This window comes from Globicephala melas, chromosome 13 (genome assembly GCF_963455315.2).
Source record: "Globicephala melas chromosome 13, mGloMel1.2, whole genome shotgun sequence".
NCBI classification, from domain to species: domain Eukaryota; kingdom Metazoa; phylum Chordata; class Mammalia; order Artiodactyla; family Delphinidae; genus Globicephala; species Globicephala melas.
Window position 1 is genome coordinate 51,445,926 of NC_083326.1, and position 25,612 is coordinate 51,471,537.

Sequence of the window (25,612 nt, forward strand, 5' to 3'; positions counted from 1 at the left end):
TGGCTCTTTAAGTAAATCTGGCCCCCAATTTATTCTCCATCAGTATCACAGGTACAGGTATTAGACTATTTCTGAGAGCCCTTCCCTACTGAGCTTTCTGTCTGTTTACGACATCTTCACTCCAGAAGGTACTCAGGTATTACAATACACATAGCTTGGATTTATAACTACTCACCTAACAAAAGTATCCCTAGGGGTATTTCAAGGCTTCCTTAATGCTGGAATCATTACTGGCTCCAGGCATTCTCCTTGTCATTTATCAACAACAAACTTGGACAGAGATCCTTCACAAGTCTGTTTGTATTTTCAGATGTGACCAATTTCCCCATGTGAATTTTAAGATACTGACACCATGAAACCTGTCATCCTGACACTCAGGTTGTGAGGTTGTAGAGGTACAAGTGGAGACTTTAAGCAATGATGACAACTAACACCAGCTACGGTGTGGACTGTAACTGGTAATTGGCTGAAAGTCCCATTAATAAAATTCAGGTCAATTAAATAAGCACTTCTTGCGTGTCTACTGGGCACAAGGCAACATGCCCTGAATTGGGGGTGGGGGGAGAACCCTGTCCTTTTCCACCCAGTACAAAGAGAAGAAATATAAAAGGCCTCCTATGAGTGAAAGGGCTTCTTGAGATGATGCTGTGTTCATCAAGCACCTGCCTGCTCCTATCAATTCTATCACGATGATTGGATTCAAATCTTGCATCTGGAAAATTTTCCTGTAATTCATACCCTTTAGTTCTAGTTCTCATAACATCAGAACCAATTCTGCCTCATCAGAATCATGAGGCAAAGAAAAAAAAAAAAACACACCTGAAGTCCAGAGATGTGATCCTTTTATAATGCATTCCCTTATCTGCACTTGGGATACATGTAAATCTCATGTTGCCCTCCTACTGTGTCTCAGTTTCTCAATTTGTATGGAGAGTCACGATTTCCACATTCAAAGTTTCACCTTTTAGCACCCCCCCCCAACAGTAAGGGTAGGGGGCGCGTAGAGGAGAAGGGAGAGGGGAGATTCACTTTTTCAGACACAGTAGTACACAATAGTATTCTGGCCTCCTGGCCAAAATATATATATATATATATATATATATGTATATATATATATATAAATGCTTATCTTAAATCTCCTTTGTCATTTCTACTGTTCCTAGAGGGCAGAAAGCAATAGTTAAAAAAAAAAAAAACCAAAAAAACTTTCAAATACCTTCCCTTATCACCCTTTATAATTTGAAGAGGTCATAAGGCAATCAACCATATGTTTCTTGCAGTTATTTCTTGTATCAACAGGTATTTACTGAGCCCCTACATCTATGCTGGGATCTGAAGAATTCAAAAGCAGTGAAGACATTGTTCCTACCCTCTGGAGACTCATGATTTAATGGGGAGGTGGGGTGTACCCAAATAACCAATTGAGAACAGCTAAGTGCCAAATCATCTGATACTGACAATAAAAGAAGAAATCAACCACACAATCTTAGAACTGTAGGAAACCTAGGAAGGATCCAACACAACTTCTCCCCATAAGCAGAAATCTTCCATCATCCTTGTCAGAGCCATTAAGCTTCTGACTTAACGTGGAACTCACATTTCACAAAAGCAGTCCATTTCATTTTTCGAAGCCTCTTATTGCTGAAACATTTTATCATACATTGAACCAAAACTCTCACCTATACAGTAAAACTTTTCAAAACTTTATTTTTTTTAACCAGTGCAATGTGCCTTTAAAAGAAATAGTAGGCACAAGCTCAATATATAAAGCAGTTAAAAGTGGAACTCTTCTGTTGGGAGCTGCAGGGGGCCCTCAGCATTTCCACTTGGGCCCCCATCTCCTCTCTGTGGCTGCCCCTGCAGCCCAAGGCACACCACAGAATGCCTGCAGCTCTGCAGAGCAAAATTTGCAAACCTCTGTTTTAAAGGTAATTAGAGCAAATCTAACTCGAGATGCATACGTCAGCCCTTGAAGACAGCTATCTTGTTTCTAAATCTTCTTGAAATAAACTTGCCCCTTTCAAACTGTCTATTCCTTTTATGTCGTTTTCCCCCATAACTCCCTCATCCTGATCACTCTCCTCCTAAAAATGCAGAAACCATATCCGAACACAATTCTTTAGAGACTGTGATCAGCTAAGGATACGGTCTCTCTCACTCTCTGGACAGTAACAGAAGTGGACGAGGGCTTAGTGGATGAAGAAGGACCTGAGCTGGACCCTGAGAAATGTAGGATTTAGATAGGTGGGGAGAAAAGAGGATAAAATTCCAAGCTGGGAAACCAGCATGAACAAAGATACAGAAATTAAAATGAGGGCCTCCTGACACACGTTGAACAGTTCTCTTCCAGACCCTTTCTGGTTCTCCATTTGGCCAGCTGTATAAAAAAAAAACACCTGGGCTTCCCTGGTGGCGCAGTGGTTGAGAGTCCACCTGCCGATGCAGGGGACACGGGTTCGTGCCCCGGTCCGGGAAGGTCCCACATGCCGCGGAGTGGCTGGGCCCGTGAGCCATGGCCGCTGAGCCTGCACGTCCGGAGCCTGTGCTCCGCAACGGGGGAGGCCACAACAGTGAGAGGCCCGCGTACCGCAAAAAAAACCCCAAAGAAACAAAAAAACACCTAATGAGGGCCATGATCTAATCAGTACTAAAACTAGATCATTTCAATATTATAATTAGTGCCACAGGGAAAGAGTACTTGAAGATATTTAATAAGCCTGTAAAAAAACAAACTGTCATCTTTCAATGAATAAATATCTTGACGAGAAGATTCATAAAGGCTGTAACACTATTGAGGAATATCCCTGGGGATTCTCAAATCTAAAGCAAATCCAAAGAACACCTTGCCTCTAAGAAATTACCTTGTTTATCACTTATCACACCACAGGTAATATGTGCCCCAAATGGTCTCCTGACTGTAAAAACAATAGCATTTTCATATATAGGAGTGCTAATCCATCAAGGCAAAATATCCCGTGAAAACAAATATTAAAAGATCGACTGGAGGGGCAAATATTTTCATCAAGGTCTATCTTCTCATGTTACTTAATTTTCCCATTTACAGGTAAGAATGCAAGCACATCAATGTTTCATATAACTTGGTTTATTATTCAAGAAGTAAGATCTTAAAGACAGAGTATTTCATATATATATATCTTTTCCTCATAAAAATGTATTTGTTAGTGATTATATGAATATTTACCATTTTACATTACAGAAATGGAATTTTCACATGGACACAGCACTTACAAGCTGGGGAAATTGATTTTGTCCTCAATTTTAATGTGTGTTATGAATCTAAGAATTTTAAGGTGTTGAGAAAAAAAGAACGATCTTACTAGCATTCAGTGAAATTGAATCAGACGTTTTATTTCCATTATTTTTCTCTTTTCCTTCATCTCGAAAGAAGATCATCTGAATTGCTCTAATCTGAAAAACAACAATACGTGTAGCAAATACTTGACAATGAAGATGGAAAGCCTCTAAAAATCTGTTACCTTAGTAACGGCAAGAATGTGGAAGAATAAGAATACACTGTCAGGACATCATTTCAGATTCCGCAGATTTGAGGCCTAAATACAGTCAGCTTTCATTAGCTTTTTGTTTTTCCCAGCAGGTCCTTGGACTTTGAAACAAAACCTGAATGACAGCTATGAGCAATTCCAGCCTGGCTCCTGATTAGCTATGCCAAACAAAACAACTCTCTGCAGTGTAAACTTTCCAGGCATCTGCAACCAAGCCTCTGTGGAGACTATAAGTCCTCAGTGAGATTTGAAGGAGAGTCAGAGGCTGGGGGGTAAAGGGTGAACAGGAAGGGGGAGGGGGAGAAAAGGATAAGACCTTCCCCTCTACCTAGAACTAGTTCCCTGAACTAGTCTCTGATAAAGCAGGGGGGCAAATTAAGTAGAACTTGTCTTGGCGGTATTCTCACTATAGCTTTTTAATTCTGCCTATTCTACGATTTAACTAACCAGTTCTCTAAATCTGAATATTCCATTCCAGTTAACATCCATAACATTCTCATATTCCAAACCACCCATGCTTTTACACCAAACAAGCAATTCTGAGGCCCTATTAGCATCAAATAGAGCAAGCAGTTGATTAAAGAGATCTAAAAGAGAACAGGAGCAACATATATGAATAGACAGTGACCCATATGGATGCAAACTAAGATTATGTGCCATTTGTTGTTACTCACTTTCACTGCAAGCGGACCTAAAATTAATTACATCAAATGACAGTGCACTGTGCTGTGCGGTCCCATCTGCTACATAATTAGATCCCAGCGGAACTAACTATTAAAAAGCTTTTTTCTTACGATCAGTCCCCTTGATTCTACCTAAAGAACATTCCTTTATCTACACAAAAGAATTACAGATTAGATCTCAAAGCAGATCAGATTTCCTTTTGGTCAGGTGCTTGATTTTAAAAGTTGTAAGTGGTTTCAGAAAAAAAGTTGTCTGGAGAAAATTCTGTATTAGATTGCTTGATGGAAATTCAGCTGTAAAGAGAGGAGTTAAACTAAAAGTTTGACTTAAACTCTGCCAACAATCTCTTAAAACTTCAGAAGTTAAAAATGAGTATTTTTGTAGTTCTTGGCCACAAAGCAAAATGGAAGCATTGAAATTTCCCCTTGTCTTCTGGAAAAGTGACATTTAACCACACTGTGATCTCTATTGCTTCTGAGATAACCTACAATAGCTGATGGTTGGCTTAGTTATAATGCTGGGCAACAAAGGACCCTGCTTCTAGTCAGTAACCATTTTTTTCAACGGTCTTGTGATGCTTTTATAGCATTTAAAGTAAGGAAAATAGCTCTAACACCCTAAGATGTAATTTGCAGATATATGGCAACAGATGCCACAGAAAACTTAACCATTTACATAACCACGTCATAAAAGCCTAGCCTAGATTTAGGACATCAAATTTAAATCATCAAAAGTTCAAGTGGAAAATTCAAGTTCAGACACAGAGAAGAGAGACTATATAAAGATTCATCAAAAATCACAACCAGGGAGAGATTAATTTTAGAAACTAAGGACAAGGAAAATTTCAGTCTTTGAGATGGGTACTATATAACCAGAAAGCTACATTCCCAATTATTTTATTTGACTTGTCTGCAATGCCACCGCTTTATTAAACTTATAGAAAAGAACCTTAAGAATATTTTTATAATAAATAAAAAGTTAGTGCTGTCAGAACAACAGACATCCCCTCAATGTGAGTCTATGCTTGAAATCCCAAACCAAACCTGCTGATTCAGCACAAAGTCATCAAACAGCATTCTTATCTGAAAAAGGAACAATCCATTGTCTGGCCGAAACAAAGGGCAGTGCACAGGAAATCAGCCAAATCTGGGCCAGATGGTCACTGATTCAAGTTTCATTTTTTCCATCCCCCACCCTCCCTGGCACTACAGAAACAGATTCAGACAGCATTTTTGGTTACCAAGTAATAACCCTGAGTATAAGGTATAAACCTCTTACAATTATCTATACCACCCCCCCACCTCAACACCACCTAATTTACTGAAACTGAATGTCCTTATAAAAAGTTATAAGAGGTACTATGCAGCAGTTATTGAAAGGAAAATACCTCTGAAAACCCAATTCCTGTTTCGTAGGCATGGCATGGAGTTTTACCAGGCGGGATGATTTAAAATATTCACACTGATTTGTTCTCATCTACTGTTTTTCTCAAACCATGACACAAAATAGAAATGAACGCAGAGAAAACTGATTTATCACACTCATTTTCTACAGGTTGACCACTGGGCCATCACCTTGCAGAGTCTTGTGGTTTGTAACCGAGGAACACTTTTTACCAATGACAAACTACCAACAAAAGTAATCACTCATTTTGATTATAAACCAATGTGTCTGACCTCGTATCGCAGAATCTGTAAGTTAGGATACTGTTGTAAATACACATTTCACACCCCTACTGGGTACTGTAAAACTCAGTTTTAAATTCTAAAGAGCAACTATTAATTAAAGCAAAACATGAAGAATTATGTCTTAAAATTTGCAAGCACTCTATGGAAACATACATATTTAAAAATGGCATAAATAAAAATTCAGGATCTCTCAATTAAAGTACTCAGAAAACACTCCTTTACGTTTCCTAATTGTGTAAAAGAAAGATACTTAGATTAAACAAAGGTCTTTTCTTTGAAGAGAACCCATGACTATAGTGGTTTCTTGGGAAGTAGTTACATTTATGTGACCTAAGTAAATTTTATCAACCAACATATAGCAATTCCTTTAATAAACTTTATCATCCTTTGACGTTAATTTGGAAATGTCAATGAGTACATTTTATTGGTATGCTACAGTGCCACTCTTTACAAAATTTACATATAGAAAGGTTAGGGTAGATCAAAGAGTTTTTTGTCTATTTGTTTTTTTTACACAAGATAATCACAGGCTGGTAACGCAGTGGCTAAAGAAAAAAATGACTTCAAAATATGCAGTCAACAGCAACTCACACAAATGGCCTGTTTTATTGTAGGGAAGTAGAAAAAGTGAGCACAAATAATCTCCATTAAGAGAGTATTCACGGTAGCTTACACAACACCCGCAAGTAGGTATAAAATGAAGCCAAATAACAGAGCTTCAAATCTTGAACTTCTGTCTTAAAGGGAATAGTGGTAAGTGGAAACTTTTTCAAAAACTTGTCCTCAGAAATTGTTCCTGAAAGTTGAGTTAAAATTAAAGTATCACACTAAGTTTTCAGCAGTGGTTAAAAATATAGTCTAAATATATACATAGCACTGTATACAGATTAGTGCGTTATGTATGTGTGTGATACATACGTCAGTGTGCTTCTGGTAACTTCAATAGTTTGTTTTTAACATCTCAGATTTATTTGAAGTGTATTTCTACTATTTGTACTACAAAATAGTACTCAACATCATACTGGAAATTGTTGAACTATTGTTATATGTGCTTCTATAGCATATAAATTTATTTTCTTTTAATAGGATTATATCATATTAGAAAAACTGCTAATGAGAAAAATTAATAATCCATTAAGAAGCTTTAAAATAAGGCACCTGAGTACTGTCTGTTTAACAAGTTCTTTTTCTTTAGTGTAAAATAGGAATTTATTTCAGTATTCATGAAAAAAGAAGTAAATGACTATTCAAATTAAAATTCTCTACCTTCTGAGCTCATCTTTAGAATCTCTAAGATAAATTTACATTTAAATGAAACACACACAAAGACAGCTGGACTATCTATCATAACCATCCCACACACATGAGTGTTCTCAGAGACTTAAATCTCTTGTTCTTAGGAGAGAGAAAATTGTGACTTACAACTATTTTTAATCAGTCAGCTTTATTTATACATCATTGCAATAGGATTTATATGCTAATGCTTTAATCTAATATAAGAGTTAAGGGAAAAGTATCTCAACAGTTAGCTCAAAACAGAATTCTACCAACAAAAGTCGACTCAACAGACTTCTCATGCACATAAGTTTCTGGAAAGCTAACTTTTAAATAAGATAAAAACAAAAACTATATCAACAACGATAAATGTAACATGTTAGAATTCAACAGACTAAATTATGATCTTGTTCTTTAATAAGCCCTAATATAAAGGAGTAATAGAGTTTAAAGCTAAAATATTAATGTGTAAGTACTAAGTTCCAGTTATCCTTTAAGTCTTTTTTTTTTTCTTTCCTTAACGTATATCTTCCTTTTTCTGGTGGCCCACAAATCAGGTAGAAAATTTAATTCCATTCAATTCAAAGAAAACTTGTAAAAAGACAACATATTTATAATAAATATGGCACTGATTAGTCTTATTTTTTTATTACTGTACATAATAAGAAACATATATCAAGGGCCAAATTAGAGTGTGTATAGCTTTCACTGATGAAAAATTGACAAGAAACCAAATTTCTAAAGAGTGAATTGTATTTATAAGAAAATGCTTTATGAGTGATGCTTTAAATGTTTATTATTTCTCAATATAATCTATATATGCATTAGTAAAATAGTAGTGTATTAATCGTATGACTGTAAATGTGCTTTAAACATAGACTAAAGGTCAAAATAAGCTTTCACTCATTTTCTCTCTCAATGATAATTTCTCATACCTTATATTTACTATATAAAGAACATCTCAAAGGGAGCTTATTTAATAAAATTAATTTATGTTCTACCAAAAAAAGAAAAAAAAAAGGATATTAGTTGAATACTTAATGTCCATGAAGTTTCACTAACAAACTTAAGGCTCATACCAGGACTTCCTTAACATCACCAGCACTGTTTCAAATTTTACATTGTGCCTCATGAACAAAGTTTAAAATGTCTTCTAGTTTAAAAAATGAAGTGGACACTAAATTTCCACTAGGTATCAGTTCAACTGAATTCTTTTTGTAATTTTGCCATCTAGCAACAGAATAAATAACATGCTTACATATTATGTTGTATAAATCTTTTACTATATGAGTTATGATTTGAGAAACATAGTTTAAACAAAATTAGATCTAAATCTACCAAACCACAAGTCACATAACTATCTTAACTAGACTGTAGGCTTCCCAACGTCAGGGATAGTTCTTTATTTTCCTTTCTCTCTCTCCAAGGCACCATTCCAACTATAGGTACTTGATAAAGACTTATTAAGTTGACTTTTATTGTTAATTCCCTGCCCAAGGGAGAATTCTTTTATCCCCACTGGATATAAACTTCTAGCTCAGTAGGAAAACTGTGAAGAGAAAAATCATTTTTAAGGAAGTAACAAATGTATTTGATGCAGTAATTACTTTTTATCCAAATGAAAACAGAGAGGCAGTTTGGTATTACAACTGCTGCTGCCAATTATTACTTCAAAGCCTTAAAAAAATCAGTACAGGTTAATCACAAACTTTACTCTAAGACAGAATTATGGTGTCTGTTTGCAATACGTGAACTTTAGCTTCCCAAGGGTAAACACCATACAGCTATCTTGTAATCTCCCATGTAACGGTATCTAAAGTAAGTCCATGCTATTTTGATTTTGGAAGACTTATCAATTTAAAATCAAATGAGCAAAATGAATTGTAATATTTAAACAGTACAAAAAATTTGTTCCATTTTCCAAAACACTTTTTCCAGACTACCAATTCCATGGTTCTCTTCCACTATGCAGTATTATCCTGGAAACATATGGCTTTCAATTATTTTTTATTAATTAGGATATTTATTGACTAATTTAAAGCCCATATTACCTAAATTATATATGTAAATTTGTAAATAAGTAAATATGATGATAAACTGAACATGCATGAAGGATTACAAAGACATCATCATTTTGTAAAACTCAAAAAGAAGAGAAAATAAAATGCATTTCCTTTCATCTCTACCACAGTATTGTTTTGGATTTATTTTTTCTTATTAGCATCCTTTATGCAAAAGATAATGCTACTAGCTTCTGAAGGGCCTGGGCCTCATCTTGGTATTTCCAGTAGAGGTGATAAGCTATGTTGTTCCATCTGCTCTCCCTTCTCCCAGCTCCACTGGAGTCAGTGGCTTAGATATGAAAGAAGCTTGGCTCAGGTTAAGGATGGATTCCACAGCCATAGAAGAAAGCTAACAGGTCCCTACAGAGGTCATTCATTCATTTGTTGACAAATATTTATTGAGAGGCAACTATGTGCTTGTTCTAGGTGTGGAGATATAGTAGTGAGCAAAAGAAACAAAGCACTTCCAGTCATGGAGATTTCATTGAAGTTTGGTGAGTAAATCCAAGACTTGACCTCCATTACACTCCTCACCAACCAAGATACTGCCTTGGTACAGTCTGTTTCTGAAAAATTAGGTACTAGGGCTTCCCTGGTGGCACAGTGGTTGAGAGTCCGCCTGCCGATGCAGGGGACACGGGTTCGTGCCCCAGTCCGGGAAGATCCCACATGCCGCGTAGTGGCTGGGCCCGTGAGCTATGGCCGCTGAGCCTGCGCGTCCGGAGCCTGTGCTCCGCAACGGGAGAGGCCACAACAGTGAGAGGCCCGCGTACCACAAAAAAAAAAAAAAAAAATTAGGTACTAAATGATCCCTTGGTGGCCTGAAAGAGTTAATATGCCCTTTAGCACCTATGTATGCCATCTTCAGCAAGAGCAGCAACATTTTCCGTAAGATACAATTCCTGATATCTAGATCTTACCTTCTAGTTGAGTCACAAGACAGGTACCCAAGAATGTGACACGGAGGAAAGAACAAAGGTTTGGAATTAGTCACCCCATAGGTTTGAATTCTGACTTTTCTACTGACTACCTATGGGAGCTTATGAAGTTTACTTAAACCTTTCAGAGGCTTGGTTTTCTTAGCTATAAAAATGAGGATCATGATGCATACTTTACAAGGCTGTTGTGAAGATTAGAAATAATATGTGTACAACGCCTGATGTAGTGTACATTAATTTTTATTAATTTATTGGGTTAAATTATTAATTCCTGCTATAAATTAAATTATTAAATAGCAGAAAAGGACTAGGCAGAGAAGCATATATGGGTCATAAAGACCTTTATGGCTGTTTTTTAGTAAAGGTTATGTTTTTTGCCTACACATATTCTCTGACATACACACATACTTTCTCTCTGATGTTCCAGATACATAACTATGGGATGTATTACACTGTTCTGTCACATTTCCTGTTCTGGAGGCAGAAGTTGAGATAAGGCATACCACTGACTCACGAGTCTTTATGATGGCAAAAAACCTCAAACATTTAGAATATGTGAAATACCATAACCCAGACACTACACTTCCAGACTCCGAAAGATCTTTAGCTTTAGATTGTGCATTTAATACCTGCCAATATCAAACAGCTCCTATACATCTTTTGACCAAAATGCTATGAAAATATTATCCCTAATATTAGATTATTCCATTTATATGAATGAGGGGAAGAAAGGTGATTTTTACATGGTCTAACTTTTCTAGAAAAAGAAGAATTCAGTAATATTAGTTGGGAGGCAAAACATTTAATGCTAATTGCTACTCTCTGATGAAGTCTGAGGCCTGTCATTCAGCAAGTCTGGTGAGGGAAAAGAATGGACATTTCCTGAGGGACGATTTTGTACTAGGCATCCTGCTTGGTGTATTGATCCATTATCTCAGAAAAGTGACTGTTTTGGAATCCAATTATAAGTCAACTGTCTTAACATCAAAAATATATCAAGAGTCTCAGTGGAAAATAGTTATTTTTTCAATAAAGATTTTGTTTCTTAAAAAATAAATTAGATTCATTTTGTATTACAAGGTAATGAGCCTACCAGAAAATGTTGTCGTTTGTTTTCATGTCAACCCACAGAATGATACAATCTGTGAAATTATGCACAAGAGAATATAAGAGAAACATTCCTTACATTAGTCCTAAATAAGATGCTGCTGCTCATGGCTACCATTACTAGTAATATTACTATTACTAATATTAGTTATATTATTAGTCTAACTTGATCCTTCACTGTGCTGCAACTTGTGAAGATACAGGTCTAGTCATTCTCTAATATACCAAGACCTTAACCTCCTGCTCCAACAATTCTCAAGCGATTATTAAATAATCAAAGTAGAGGAGAACAGTTACTGGATTCTCTAGATAGAAGGTGAACCCTGATCCACATGGGGAGTTCAGTTGCAACAGGAAGTTTCTCTATCAGCTATGGATCTGGAGGTTTGATTCTCTCCACAAGAGAACCAAAGGATCAGAGCACTTTTAAAATAGCCATTTTAAAAAATGCTGCAAATCCAAACCTTATAGGGAACATCATCATATAATATTTGTTAAAAACCTAACCAGAAAATTTTCAGGTTTATTTCTAACAAACGAAATTGAGGAAAAATATTGTGGAAATACCCTTACCATCATCTGTCTTCTATCACCAATACTGCAGACAGTATTATGACTTTTCAAAGAATTGCCAACTAAATATAGACTGTACACAGTAAATTCTGTAGAATGTAATTAATCAGTCAATACTTTGTATTACTATGTACCCAACATTGTATTAGACACTTTGGAGAATGCCATAGTACCTCCTCTCAAGGGGCTTACAGTCTAACATTCAGGAAAAAAATGCTTTCTGGAAGAGAGATTATAAATATCTATAACGAAAATCTAAAAATGTGATACATAAACTACAAATACTATAGAAGTTTAGAGTAGAAGAAAATTAATGATAACTCCAATATTTAGTATACTTCCATAAAAGAAATAAACTAATAAATAGACTTAAATAATAAACCAATAAATAATAAATAGACCTCATAGTGGTTCTTCAACTTTTTGGGGCATAAAAGTGGCTTGGGGCCAACACTTAGAGCTTGGTATCTGCATTTAAACAGCATTTTCATGTATCCAATAAGTAGTTAATATCCAAAATATACAAAGAACTCATACAACTCAACATTATAAAAAAACAAACAACCCGATTAAAAAATGGGCAGAGGATCTGAATAGACATTTTTCCAAAGAAGACCTACAGATGGCCAACAGGCACATGAAAAGATGCTAAACATCACTAATCATCAGAGAAATGCAAATCAAAACCAAAATGAGATATTACATCACACCAGTTAGGATGGCTATCATCAAAAAAGACCATAGGGCTTCCCTGGTGGCTCAGTGGTTGAGAATCTGCCTGCCGATGCAGGGGACACGGGTTCGTGCCCCGGTCTGGGAAGATCCCACAAGCCGCGGAGCAGCTGGGCCCGTGAGCCATGGCTGCTGAGCCTGCGCGGCCGGAGCCTGTGCTCCGCAATGGGAGAGGCAACAACAGTGAGAGTCCCGCGTACCGCAAAAAAAAAAAAAAAAGACCACAAATAACAAATGTGGGGGGAGCATGTGGAGAAAAGAGAACCCTTGTACAATGCTCGTGAGAATGTAAATTGGTGTGCAGCCACTATGTAAAACAGTACAGAGATTCCTCAAAAAGCTAAAAATAGAGCTACCATACAATCCAGCAATTCCACTTCTGGGTATTTTTCTGAAGAAAACAAAAACACTAATTGAAAAAGATACATGCACATTTATGTTCACTACAGCATTATTTGCAACATCCAAGATATGGAAGCAATCTAAGTGTCCGTCAACAGAAGAATGGATAAAGAAGATGTGGGAGATTATTATAATTATTATAATCAAACATTACTCCGACATAAAAAAGAATGAAATTTTGCCATTTGCAAACATGGATGTACGAAGAGGGTACTACACTAAGTGAAAAAAGTCAAACAGAGAAAGACAAAACTGTATGATTTCACTTATATGTGGAATATAAAAAAAAAACAAATGAACAAACGTAGCAAAACAGAAAGACTCATAGATACAAAGAACAAACAAGAGGTTGCCTAAGGAGGGTGGGGGGAGGAGAGAAATAAGTGAGCGAGATTAAGAGGCATAAACTTCCAGTTGCAAAATAAATGAATCACAAATATGAAATGTACACTGTTGGGAATATAGTCGATAACTATATAATATCTTTATATAGTGACTGAGGGTAACAAGATTTATTGTGGTGATCAATTTGAAATGTATAGAAATATCGAATCACTATGTTCTATAACAGGAACTCACATAGTGTTATAGGTCAATTATACTTCAGAAACAAACCAACAAATAAACTCATAGAAAAAGAGATCAGATTTGTGGTTACCAGAGGTGTGGAGAGAGGGGAGGGGGAATTGGATGAAGGCAGTCAAAAGGTATTAACTTCCAGTTATAAGACAAAGAAGTACTAAGGATATGATGTACAACATGATAAATATAATTAACACTTCTATATGTTATGAAAGTTCTTAAGAAAGTAAATCCTAAGAATTCTCATCACAAGGAAAAAAATTTTTTTCTTTAATTTTGTATCTATATGAGATGATGGATGTCCCCTAAACTTTCTGTGGTAATTATTTCATGATATATATAAGTCAAATCATTATACTGTACACCTTAAACCATACAGTGTTGTGTGTCAATTATAGCTCAATAAAACTGGGAGAAAAAAATAAAACATCTCTAGCTGATTCTGATATAGGTGGCCTATAGTTTAGCAAACACTGTTTAAATAATAGGTATGATTTGCAAGAATCTCTAGAGGAGTGTTGTCCAATTTGCAGTGGTGGAAATATTCTATACCTGTGCTATCCAATACAATAGCCACTAGCCGCATGTGGCCATTAAGCTCCTGATATGCAATTAGTATGCCTCAAGAACTGAATTTTTCATTTTATTTAACTTTAATTAATTTTAATTTAAATAACCACAGCCAGCTCTAGGGAATAGGAAGAGATTTCTAAGAGAAACATGAGCAAAGCCATAGGTAGGAATGCACATGAGAAAGACAAGAAGACAACTGATTGGCTTGCCTAAAATAGAGGTTTTATATTAGATTATCATTAGGTCAGATTATAAAGAGCCTTGTAGGGAACTGAAGAAATTGGATTTCATGGCACACACTGCTAGTTGTCTAATCGAACCATCTCCTGATCTTCTTCAATATTAACAACCCCTGGGTTTTACATGCTCATCTCAGAGAGTGGACCTTTCCTCAGGCTCTGGGGTGAATCTTGATTATTCTATACCAATCATGGTATTTCTATTTTCCTTGTCAGCGACTGGCTTACACATGAGCACGTGGTAAATTCTAACCAATGGGATTTGGGACATCTATGTATGTGGGTAAACTCTTTAAAAAGTATTTAGCTTGAAGACACAGAACTTTTTCTGACTCCAGTCAGAACTGTGTGAGGCTTGAATGTGCTGCTGACACCTTGGTATAATGCAAGGACAAGATGGAAGACAAACACCAACAAATTAAGGATGGCAGAGAATGAATGAAAGAACTTGGGTCCTTGACATCATCAAGCACCTGAATTAACCCAAGAATTGCTCTCCCCTCCCCCTCCCCATATATTTTGGGGATATAAGGAATTAATTACTTTTTAACATCTTTAGCTGTTTGTTCAGTTCCATGCAGCTGACAGTATTAGACTGGAATACTAGTGCTTAGGGTGAGAGCCTCTGGGAAATGCTAAGGTAGGCAACTGGAAGCCACTGAAGGCATTTGATCAAGGTTGAGACTGATATGAAATAATGTTCAAGGCTTAAAAATGACATGCATGAAAAATAGGTCAGAAGAAAGGAAAGACAGGGTCAGGCAGACCAGTGTAAAAGGGCTGAATCAAAGCTACCAAAAGATTTTGGAAATATTAGTGAACTCTTCCCATTTGCAAAATCATTAATGAATATAGATTAGTACTTGAGGTAAAACTGGGGAAGTAGCTCATTTTGTAAGGGCAGTAGGATTGTAAGTGATATGTGTCTTTGCTAATTTTTAAAATTATTCTCACACATTATTTCTACTTAAAATCTAAACAACTGAATTTCTCTAAATGCTGTACATTCAATACTTTTTTGAAAATGGAAAAAATTTTGAAATGTGATTTCTCTGCATTAGCTGCAATTAAAGGCATGAAAAGATACTCAGGAACAGGACAGTAAACCAGAAAGAATGCAGGTATAGCCAGGTGACCTTGGGAAGTCAAGTAAAACCCTGTGGCCCTGTTTTCCTCTTAGGATTGAACTATGGCTCTAAAATCCAACAATTTCTATCTTCAAATGGAAGAAAACCCTTTGGAATAAAAAAAAAGTCCTACAATTGATATCAAACTTCAATTTTCTAAGCTCTGTTCTCACTCCTTGTGCTAAGAGTTGAGTCTAAAAGGGAATAAATGTCAATCTCCCCTCAAATTCTCTAAGCAAACAAGAAAACCTGGAAAATAATTATGTTTTATAGCTTTAATATAACTTCCCAGAAAAAAGTTTCTGCACAGATTTTCAGTGAATAAAGAAACTAATTCTGGAAATTTCAGTGTGGACTAAAGTTCTATATTAATATCAAGTAGGTGTCAAGTGTAGCTTACTATTATTTTTAACTTGCATTTCCAAACAACTGATAAGGCTAAGCATTTTTCATATTTATTGATCATTTGGAATTGTGCTTCTGTGAATGACCTAGGCATATCATTTGTAAACAATTTTAAAATTATGTTTTAGAAAATATTTTTATTATCATTTTGTGAAGAGTTCCTTATATACCGGAGATGCTAATCTTTTGCCTGCATATGTAAAGATTTTTTTTCCAATCTATCATTTGTCTGTAGTATTTGTTTTCAGTTTTTTTGCTTTACAAAAATGTTTTTAAATTATATAATCAGATATGCCTCATATTTAGTATACAGCTCTAGTTTCTTGTTTAGTTAAAATGAATATTCTTCAGTAAAGTTAACGGTTGTTTGTGGAATATGTATACCACAGAATATTATCTAGTCATTTAAAAGAATAAATAAGAGTTATACCATTTGACTTAGAGGTATATCCCTGTGTTTTATTAAGTATTAAGTGAAAAAATAAATTATATATATATGAAATATGACAGTATGTATAAGATGTTGAAGATATACAAGGTTTGTTAGGTTACATGATCACGGAAAAAGTTTTAACAAAATAAACAGCAGATTGGTCACACTGTTGAGGTGAAAAGGGAGGGTAAAGAGGAAATTTAGGCTTCCTGAATTTTTTAAAAGACGTGACTACAGTTTTTTAAAAAACAAATGACCCGGAGCTTCCCTGGTGGCGCAGTGGTTGAGAGTCCGCCTGCCGATGCAGGGGACACGGGTTCGTGCCCCGGTCCGGGAAGATCCCACATGCCGCGGAGTGGCTGGGCCCGTGAGCCATAGCTGCTGAGCCTGCGCGTCCGGAGTCTGTGCTCTGCAACGGGAGGGGCCACAGCGGTGAGTGGCCCGCGTAACGAAAAAAAAAAAAACAAAAACATATGACCCTATTATGTAAAGTTGTTTGTGTTGGTAAATATATATAAATATGCATGGAAATGCATAAAATAATGGCGACCAAAAACATTAATGGTGTTTAATTTAGGATGGTTAGATTTCAAGAAGAAGAGGAAGAAGAAAAGAAACAAGAGGCAGAGAGAGAGAGAGAGAGAGAGAGAGAGAGAGCGGGAGAGAGAGAGAGGAGGGGCCAGAGAGAAAGAGAATGGAAAAGAAGAAAAAAAGAAAATATGAATTTAAAAATCAATTAAATTTAAATTCGCCCTTTCCAAAAAGCAGAACAGATTGGATGAGAGGGAGACAGAACCCTCAAGTGAAAAGGTTCCCCCATCCTCTGATGTGGGTAAGAATTATGACAATAATCGTACAGTTGCTGAATACTCCAACAGAGATATACACATAAACTTACTATAAGTAGTGTTGATTTAATCAGTTTAAAAATGCAGGAAGTAAATGGGACACTATATCAATTACATCTTCTCATTATGACCTCCACAGGCAGTGGTGAGAATTTTAGGCACACCTCCTCTACAAAAACTAAACTTAATGATAAATGTGAGGTGTGGTTCTAAGACTTCTGTGCCCATAAAAACTACCTGGGAAGATCACTAAAATGCACATTCCAGGGTCCCACCCCAGAAACTCTAATTCAGCAGGTTGAGACCAATAATCCACATTTAACAAGCACCCCAGGCAAATAAGGCAGGTGTTGACAGATCACACTGAAAAACAGTGAATTTAAGGATGTCTGATCTCTTTACAAACTGATTAACCAAAGAATTTGAGGAGTGTGGTACACTAGAGAGAACAAAGAATTTTGAAGTCAGAAGATCTAGATTACAGCTCTGACCTAATCCCCCCTCACTCCCCTCACTAGCCTCTCCTCTTCAGCAGCAGTGGCCTCCTAGTTACCCCTCTCATGACTGCCAAGAATGCTCTGCCTCTAAACTTCCAATGGTTCAGTCCCTCAGAGCCTTCAGGTCCTCACTTAGGTGTCACTTCTCAGTGACACCCTGAAGAGAATCTCAACTCCCATCTCACTTTCTAAGTACCCTTTCTGCTTCAGTTTCCTCCCTAACACTTCTCACTACCTAAAATATAACATATTTTACTCCGTTTTTCCTTTGCTTATTGTTTGATTCCCATAAGGACAGGGATGTTTGTTAGTTTTCTTCACTGCAGCCTCTGAAGCACCTAGAATGGTGCCTGGATAGAGTTCAAGGAGCTCTCACTTGGCCAAGATAAAACAAATAAAGCTTGAGAGATTCAGTGATAGGAGGCAGATACAGGCAGGAAGTGGAAAGCTTGTTACTACACAGATCGCTGAGGCCCCCCCAGGGATTCTGATTCAGGAGGCTTGGAATGGAGTCTGAGACCCTGAATTTCTCACAGGTACCCAGGTGATACTGATGCAGCTTGGCGAACTGTCAAGTGCCTCTGCTTGTTCTTTAGTGAAAGTCAACCTAGTCTACTACATGACAAGAGCTCTAGGCTAGAAAGGGAAAGCTCTGTTATACCTACAATCATTTGTGGGAAGAGAAAATTTGTTCCCCTAATCTCTATGTACCTAAGCTATCTACCCAAATAAATAAAATCATTCGACAACAGGGATATTTTTACATAACAATATATCTTGGATATTTACTGCAACCTAATTTTTAGTAAAAACATGATGTTTAGTTTGTTTCTAATTTTTTACTCTTATACATAATGTTTCAGGTGATGTTTTTACTATCTGCATTTGTTTAGTTATTTCTTTCTAACAAATTCCTAGAAGGGAAATTTCTGAGTCAGAGTTTAGACCAGTGCTGTCCATAAGAACTTTCTATGAAGGAAATGTTCCATATCATCACAGTCCAATACAGTAGGCACCAGCCACATGCAACTATTGAGTACTTGAAATGTGAATAGTGCAACTGAGAAACCGAATCTTTAGTTTTATATAATGTTAATTAATTTAAATTTAAATAGCCGCACATTGCAAGGGACTACCATATTGGACAGGGTAGGTACAGACATTTATTTTTATTTTTTTTAACAGCTTCAGTCAAGGCTTTTTTTTTTTTTTTTAAGTCTTTATTGAATTTGTTACAATATTGCTTCTGCTTTATGTTTTGGTTTTTTGGCCACAAGGCATGTGGGATTTTAGCTCCCCAACCAGTGATCGAACTTGCACCCCCTGCATTGGAAGGGGAAGTCTTAACCACTGGACCACCAGGAAAATCCCAGTACAGACATTTAAAATCTTGATACATGATGTCAAATTGCTCTCCAAAAAAGCTGTAATATTTGCCTTCATTTTAGAGTGTATAACAATAACAGTTTCTTTACCCATTGCCAATGTTAGATATTATTGATCTAAATCTTTATAATCTGAAAGTTGAAATACGTCTGTGGGGTTTTTATATGCATTTCTTTATTAATAATGTTGAACAGTGTGCTTTTTTCTGTCATCATACTCACTCAAATGCAAATATTTTCACCCATGTTAATTAATTGAGAAGTTGGAAATTATCTGGCTTCCAGATTTGTTTTGTTGGGTCCATATGTTTTCTTTAAAATTTATTACAAACATTAAATTCATACAAAAATATGAATTTCCAGTTCCACTTGAAAAATCAAATGATCTGGTAACAGTGACACACAGGGCAAAAATCAGTGCAGTCTTACAAATCATGCCACCTTCAGACTTTCTGCCCACCAGGACTTATCATCCCTTATTATTTTACAGGTGTCCTGCTTCACTCAGATTACCTGCTTGGCCTCTAAAAGCACCTGAGTTTACAATTCCTGCTCTGAATTAAATTCTGAGAGGTTAAAAGGCAAACGGCAGCTAATGATAATAGCTAACTTTCATTTCATACTTAGCACGCAAAAGTGATGTTATGATATCTCTGGATTATCTTATAACTAATATTTAACTAGCAAAAGAATTACTTTTCTAGTGGTTGTTGACATTTACTACTCCTTAGAGCAGTGGTTCAGCATCAGAAGGGCTGTTAAAAGACAGAACAGGCCCCACCCTCAGGGTTTGGATTGGGCCCCAAGAATTTTCATCTAACCCCAAGCTCCCAGTGCAGCTCCACATTGAGATGAGGCTTTCTCAAAGATGTGGACACTCCTGGAAGTGTAGTGATAATGTGTAATTATGACAACACTGTATAAATTTGTGCATCCTTTTTTTTCTAAAACATGTCCACATTTATTATTTCATTTTATCTTACAACAATTCTGTGCAGAAGGTTGATAATTAGAGCAGTACTTTAATTGTTAATCCCATTTTACAGAAGAAAAGAAAGGCACAAAAGTTAAGAATCTCCTCTAAACACAGAAAAAGTTAAAAGGCCATAACAATATGTTTCCTAATTCCTAACCTTGGTAATATAGGCAAACAGTAATCCAGCATACAACCAGAGCTTGCTTTTTATTTTTACCTTAAAAATAGAACCATGCCCAGGAACAGAGAAGACCATACAAGATATGGTTCACAGCAACAAACATTTATCCAGTGCTGATTATGTGTTAATCTATGCTAATTGTGCCTATAGCTTCCACTGTAGGGACTGTTGAAGACACTCATAAAGCATAGCGATAAATTAAAAATAAAATCTGAAACCACAACCTTGCAAAGAGAGTGAATTCTCTATGTCATAGGACAAAAGCAAAGGCACTGAAGGGGTGGGTGGTGGAGATAAATACAGAGCTGGGTAGAAGAGAGGCGTCCCTGTGGGAGCTTCACATCTGGACTTGGAGGAGTTGCTATCACCAGTCAGTCAAGAATGGGAGGGAAGGAAGAGTACACAATAGGAAGCCCTCCTGGGGCTCAGGAGCACAAAGAGCTGCTGTTATCCACATTGGGTGTGTGTTTGCCAGAAATATCAGGGCTGCTGGAACTCCAGAACTTACGAGCATGCTTTTGTGTAGTCTAAATTACCTTGACTGTATAAGAACTCAAGTTAGAGGATATAACTTCATTATCCATTGGTAGCCAAAAGATAACATGATTAGCGATCATAAAACTTTCTCTGATTTTTTTCCCCCAAGTTTTAGGAAGCATTCCTAGCAAAAATCCACTAAATTGGATCATAATAATGCTAATTATAAATCAGCCCTTCAAGGGAAAAAAGAGAAGATTGCATTTTCACTTAAATAGAATTGATATATAACGTTATTTATTAATTTTAACAGCTATATTTTTAAGATTAAAAATAATAATAATGAATAAAAACTACCATCATCTGAGAATACAAGAAAACTACAACTAATCTGAAAGAACCTATTGGAAAATTTGGTTCACTTATTAGTGTTGTAACTGACCTGTCCTATTTGTCTGTCTTATAGTCTAGTTCAAAATGACGGAGGTGATGAAATTTCCACCACTCCAAGTAGAAAACTGTAGCAATACTGCTGAGAAAACTAACTCTCAGTTTACACAAGACCAAAGAAATACAAATCAAAACAAAGGGATACAATTTTACACTGATCAAATTAGTCACAATAATATAAATGTTTAAAATTACATAAATAAAATTACATAAGCACACGCATTGTTGTTGTGTGTAATTTATGTAATCCTCCTGGAAAGTAATTTTGAAATTACAAAAATTTCCTAATTAAAAACAGAGCTAACATTTACATGTGTTTTCATGCATTACTGCTTTTTATCTTAACCTTGTAGAGAGCTATTACTATACCCACTTTACAGATTAGAAAACTCTAAGAAAATAAGTTACTTGCCCAATACTACCCATAAGTGATGGAGCTATGTTTGGACACTGAACCTTTAATTTTAGAGCTCACCTATACTGCTTCTCTAGGGAAATAATTCTAAGTTCGTTTTTTTTTTTAATTTTAAAGAAGAAGAATAAGAAAGTCTCATTCATGTGGGTGGCCATTATATTTTTTTTAAAAACTGGAAAATCATAAAATAGAGAAAGAGTTAAGTAAATCATGATACAATAAACTAATTGCAAACAATAGAAAGTAAATTATGGAAAAATGTTTATAAAAAAATCAGAGTAAAAATGTGCCTGCAATATGGTAAGACATCTGTAAAAATACATATTCATATGGTAAGGGTAGGAAGGAAGATGCAAAAAACAAAAACTATTCCATTTTAGAAGAACTTCATTACTAGTACTTAATTTTCTTTTGTTTTTGTTAGTTTTGTCAATCAAGATTTCTCTAAGCACCCTTACAAATCTACCGTTCTAGTTCATATTTCTTATCACCCCAATCAAACAATTCCTAAAACTCCATTATAATTTATTTATATTACTGACATTCAAACTAATTACATAATATTCTTTATTATTGACTCAGAATCTTCAAAGTATGAGATCTCCTTCTTTAACATGAATGATTTTTGTAACCACCACTTACGGTATAAGTTTGAAATCCCTTCACTGAGATCATATATAGTGATTAAAATCACCTAATTCTTTTTACTTTCATAACCTTGAAATCACTCCTCAGCTCTCAGCACCCATCCAGGAATCATTAGTTTCAGGTGTTTTAGAGATTAGAAACGTTTCCTGCTAAGAACATGATCTCTAAGTGAATACTTATAAAGTAACTAAAATAGCTTAGCTATAAGGATTATTCATTTTCTAAATACTTGTAGAATCACTAATTAAATTATGTAAAGTGCCTTTGAAGTAGGTCAATGAACTTTATTTCCACATTACCAAAAAGAAAAGTAAGAGTTTGGTAAAAATAATTTCCCTAAAAATGGCACCGTGAGCTGTGAAGAAAATTCACTCTCCTTAGCCATACAAGGTGATGCAGAGGGCCATTCAGGGTTTGGCCTCTATCAGTAACATAAACAGACATTTTGTGGGAAAGTAAAGTAGCTGTTCTCCAATGATATCAATCTCATAAGAGCAGAAATGTTGTTTAAATATCTCTGACTTCCTCTTTATGAATCTACCATTTAAGATTTTTTTTTTCTTTGTCACTCCACTGTCTAATACCCACAGATCCAACTGGTTTATCCTTAGCCAATCTTAGGACACCTACAGAACTACCATTTTACCAAAAATCACAGGATTTTGGAGTCGGAAGGACACTCAGAAGCCACATGGTTCAATTCCTTTATTTAACTGGGGATGGAAACAAAAGCATTTCTTAGAAAGTTACTTCATTTAGCTAGTTTATGGCAAATTCGGGCCTGGAACTAAGAGATGTGACCAAATGTCTTAAACTTGGCCTCCGTATTTCTCTCATACCATTGAAATTTTTATATTATCTCATGTCAATGGGAGTATTCATATATCCTTTCAATGTCTTCAGATGTGCACTGCACTGGATAGAATAAACTACAGTTCTCATTCTCTACTTCCTAAAGAGCTCCAAAATGGAAGAAAAACCCAACAAAGGTTACAAAAAACCAAGTGTAGAGAAACTGGTGATGGAGGGAGGGGGGAGATAACAGTTTAATAGTTCTGCTTTGCACTGAATACTTGTTCTAAGATTTTTAAGCACTCTGATAAGTGCCTTAGGCTAAATAAAAGGATCTAATATCATCAGGAGTGGATATCAAATTAAGAGCCATCACCACTGAGACACAGTTCAGTCTTACATATTAAGTTCCTTTCATCCTCTATTTCCACAATGTAATTCCATTCTAATAGAAGGCTTATGGAAGGATATACAATTGAGGAGAGTGGTTGCCTCTGGGGAGGAGGACTAGGGCATTGGGAGTACGGGTCTCTGAGACAGAGGGCGTACTTTACACTGCTGTTTGCAATTTCTACCCTATGCATATAACTTTCCGATATTCATTAATTAAAACTTGCCCTTTAAACACGTGCCTACACGCACGTAATTCTAGTACTATTTTTAATAAAACAATTTAAATTTTTTCTCCATTTTAAGTTTTCAGTATTGCAATTTGTAAAACTACATAGAAATATTCTGAAAGAAAAGGAAGCAACACAGTCACAAAACTCAAAGAGAATTCCAGGATTTAAAGTTTTTTTTTTTTTTTTTTTTTTTTTTTTAATGTTCAGAGGAAAGAGAGGTTTCTAAGGGCGGCATTTAATTCAAAAACCTTTTTCGGACAAGCTCTTCCTCATATTTAAATGGCTAGATTTTAACATGAGACTTAAGCGGGTTTTCCCACCTCAAGGGCGAGGTGGAGAGGGGACTCTTAAGGGGTGAAAAACAGAAATTAAAATGTGGTTTCTATCTTTTCAACAGGAGACAGAAGGCCGCGGTGGGGATAAGGACCTTGAAACAGTCACGTTCCTTGAGGAAAGGAGAGGATCGAGGAGTTTCTCCGGGATCCGGGCTCCGTCGCCTCTGCGGGAGGCAGCAGCTGTCCCCGCGCAGATGAATCGGGTTCTGGACCCGACTTGGGCTCCGTTTAACTGAGAAGCCCCGCGAACTGCATCTGTACCTATCGCTTCTTTTCACGGAGCTCGGAAGAGGGACTGAGGGAATTGATTAACAAGCCGCCTCTTCATCACCCTCCCCGGCCAGGGCACACACCGCACCTCGCTGTCTACTCGTGTCAGGGTCAGCTGTCAACACAACCCTTTGTGTCTCATTCAGCACAAGAGTGGTCGTCCTCACTCACTCACGAAAAAGGGAAATGATGGCCGGAAGACACGCGCGCGCGCTCGTGACCAAGTGACATTTGGTGTGGAGCAAAGCAGCCCAGGGACCCTGAGCAAACGCCCAGCCACCGCTGGACGCTCTCAACTTTGCCCTTCTGAGCTCTCTCCATCCTCCCGCGTCACCTCCGCGCCTCCCTACCCACCGTCCCCCCGCCCAGGCCACCCCCCTCAGCAGCCCTCGGGCTGGGGGAGCCGGTCCCGGGCGCTCCCCGCCGCGCCGCTGCCTCCCTCAGCCCCCTCTCGGGCTCCCTCGCTCCCGCCACAAAGGCGGCGCCGAGAGCCGGGGTGACAGGCCTTTGGCCTCCGGGCGCGGACCGCACGGGCTGGGTCTCCTCAGGCGGCTGACGCGAGGGTTCGGGTCCGGGGCTGGCACGGGCGCCCGCCCTCGCCACACAAACGCACCGGCGCTCACACCCCCGCTCCGCCTTCCGATCCCTCCAGAAAAAGTCAGCCGCTGCGCCTCCCCGCGCAGGCAGGGTGTCCACAGCCCGCCAAAGGGCAGCCCCTGCCGGGCAGAGGCGTGCACTCGCGCCCGGCGGGCGACCTCTCACCTCCCCGCCTCCCCGCGCCCAGAGTCCCCGCAGCCGCTCACCTGGCCCTGGCAGCGCGCGAGGGCAGAGGACCGGGGGTGGCCCTCGCCTCGGCGGGGCTCGTCTCCCCACCCCCAGTCCGGGTCGCAGCGCCGCGCTCCGCTCGCTCCGCCGCCCTCCTCCGAGGTGCTAGCGCCGCCGGTGGCTGGCGTCTCTCTGGCAGGCAAGCTGGCCGCGCGCTCAGTTCCCCGGGGCGGAGCGAGGCGGCGGCCGCCGCGGCCGGAGGCGGATTCCTCAGGTGCTGCCCCTCCCGCTTCCCCAGAAGCTCCCCGGCGGGGACCCCCGCGCCCCCTCCCCCCCCCGCCCCGCCTCTCGGTCTTCCGCCGCCTCGGCGCCCGCGAGGGCCCTTCAGGGCTCCCTGGCCCTCCGGGAGTGGAGTGGGCGCACGGTTCCCTGCTCACCCTCCGGGAACGCCCCCACCCCGTGTGGAGCCCGCAGCCCAGTGTGCTCGCGCCTCCATTTCCAAACTCCGCGGCACCAGTGATGCGTGTGGCCACTGAGGGGCGTGGAGGGCGCGGGTGTGTGGAGGGGGTCTTCTGGGAAGGAGGCCTGCCCCCCGGGGCGGCTGA

The 25,612-nt window shown here is 38.0% G+C and overlaps 1 protein-coding gene across 5 annotated transcripts in view; it reads right to left on the bottom strand.

The window, feature by feature from the left end:
• GREB1L (GREB1 like retinoic acid receptor coactivator) overlaps positions 1 to 25,192 on the bottom strand; it is a 262,317-nt gene extending 237,125 nt beyond the window's left edge. For all 5 annotated transcript variants that reach the window (XM_030842585.2, XM_030842584.2, XM_060310347.1 and 2 more), the window contains exon 1: positions 25,046 to 25,192. The gene's annotated coding sequence lies outside the window, so the exon portion shown is untranslated. The remainder of the gene's footprint in view (positions 1 to 25,045) is intronic.
• Between the last annotated feature and the right edge of the window lie 420 nt (positions 25,193 to 25,612).